This window comes from Camelina sativa, chromosome 4 (genome assembly GCF_000633955.1).
Source record: "Camelina sativa cultivar DH55 chromosome 4, Cs, whole genome shotgun sequence".
Taxonomy (NCBI): domain Eukaryota; kingdom Viridiplantae; phylum Streptophyta; class Magnoliopsida; order Brassicales; family Brassicaceae; genus Camelina; species Camelina sativa.
In genome coordinates, this window is record NC_025688.1 from 24,151,031 (window position 1) to 24,153,696 (window position 2,666).

The following is a 2,666-nucleotide window of genomic DNA, read 5'->3' on the forward strand; positions in this document are numbered from 1 at the left end:
TTTTTTTTTTTTTTTTTTTTTTTTTTTTTTTATGGTAAAATTCTTTTATCTGCTTGGGAATAATATTGATTCATCATCTTGGTGTGTGTGTGTGTGTGTGTGTGTGTGTGTGTTATTTTTAAATATCTTTAGGGGTTTGACATCGATTTCACCAAGTTCCGCTACATTTTCAATTACCAACCATTTGATCTCGATGCCAATATTAATATTCCTTTGGAACTAGGAACAAGCAGAGACTTAATCGACAGGTTATCTCGGGAATCCCTAGAGAGATTCAATGAAATAAATAGTACAAAATATGAGTTAGTCAAGGTTATCAAAGCCAATTTCACGTCTCTCCTGGCATCATGTTTTACATTACCTTTCAAGGGAAACTACTTAATGGTTATGACTCCAAAGAGTTTCAAGCTAAGGTCAGCTGTCGTGTTATCCCCGAGATTATCTCATGCCAACTCAAACCTGAGAAACAAGGTAATTCGTGATACTTGGTCTATCTTTGTTTTCTTGTCTATATATATTGAGCTCAATTAGAAAACTGGTAGTAACATTGCTATTGTAATTGTACTTGGATTTTTTTTTGTCTTTTTAATTACTTTGATGAGTCTTTTGCTTTGTGTTTCTCTCTATTCGGGTAGGGGGTTTTGACACTCTGTTGAATGTTTTTTGTTATATTGATATCCTCAGATTGACACATGAGCCATCCAATGTCTAATACTGGATGGTGATCAGACACAGTCTAGCTAGTTATATAATGCACATTATGGTGATCAGACAATGTCTAATAATAGTTCGCTGGACCCAAAAAGGTAGAAAAGTCTAGATGAAACAGTTGGTAAACTCTGTAATGCCGATTTGTTACTCGTGGGTCTTAAACTAGTCTTGTAAATCATGGTCGTTTTCTATTCGAACTAGGAAACTGTCCCTAATTCATTGATCATTATGTTTGAAGACAACTGGTGCTGGAGAAGAGTGTATTTATTTTCATGCTAATTTTAAGTAAACAGCAGCACAACGGTATCCATTATCCGTCTTGAAAAGAAAGAAAAAACTCGTTTCTTTACAAGTACCAAAAATGTAGCAATTACAATATTGAAATCAACCAAAAAAAAATTTAACACTGTAATAAAGTTGACTTCAATCAAAAGTTTAACTTTGCGTGTTGAAGAAAGTCAAAGGTCCTCTGTTTTGAAGCACGCAATTAATTGCCACTTTTAGCGACCAATTTAAAAGAGTTTTAATTACTAAACATGTGATAGCCACCAATATTTCTCATCGACCACTATCACCATTCACCACATGGTCCACATCTATAGTTTTATTAAATATATATTCATGCGAACAAATACAGATATATAGAGACAAACATGTAACATATGCATGCGCGGCTTCAAACATGATGAATCATTTTATAATATTGTAGAATGTATAGTTCGATGTATCGAGTTTTTGGTTCTGAAAAGTTGGTGACTTTATATATTCAAGGTTTATGTATATGGTTCGGGATATGTGCATGTAGATGTCGATCCATGCATGCCTTTATTTGAGAAGTCTCACTTTATCATCAAATTTGGATGAGTTTTGGAATCGCTAGCTACGGGGACAGTCGTATATTCGTATAACCATATATGATACATAGGACATATATAGCCAAACATGGATTCATCATCATGTGTGCAAATATATATGAGATATATCTCAGCATGGTATATTCGTATATATGCAATGCATATTCCCCACTCGCTAATCTGTCAAATGCTCGTTTTTGCTCAATTCTCTTGGTTAGTAATGGGCCAGAATTGTGTGTGACCACCACTAAAACTGCATAATCATAAACAATGCATAAATAAATTGAGGAATTTCTTTTTGGATGCATGAAAATATGAAATGCTCAACTCTATTGATGCATGAATCACGTATATCACACTAACGTCTATATATCTATACTTACTAGCTAGAATGCATAGCCCCTACTAACTAACTAATACGCGGAATATCCCAATTATTTCAACAAATCATTGGTTAATACTTAATTACGTCACATATAATATTTAATTAATACTTACATACTTATTTATCTATATATGGTTTAGGTCGGTGGTATAGTGCTTTCCAAAATTTTAGGACTCTAGTAAAGATGGAAATAAATCCCAACGAACCCGAGGGTCCAAATTCGATTAATTGTCTGCATTATAGATCGTAAAAGCATTATTTATTGGTCTAAGTGGGTTGTTTTGTCATCAAAATAACTAAATTAATGAGATTAATGATATTCTTATATATAATATAGTTAATTAATATCAGCATAATGCTTGATTAGGCGAATCATAAGAGAGTTTAAATCACACTCTGCTTGGCATGAAGTGCATTTCATGTGATTCTCGTGAATGGGAAAAAGCGGGGGATCATTCACGTCATTGCTTAGCTTAGCTAGTTACTATTAACCGAGTGTACATGTCAATTAAAAGCTCAATGGAACTCGTAATTCAGTATAATAATTATTACTGGCCATGGATCACGCATATATATTTTGATAATCATATATATATATATATATATTTATGATCATATAAATGTTATAACGCTAAATTAAAGCGCGGCTCTGATCGGGTGCTAAGTAAACTTATATCATCTTCACGATGTAGTCTATATATGCATACGTACTTGGA

General features: G+C 33.2%; 1 pseudogene; it reads left to right on the forward strand.

The window, feature by feature from the left end:
• Nucleotides 1–482, forward strand: part of LOC104784240 — a 1,075-nt pseudogene extending 593 nt beyond the window's left edge.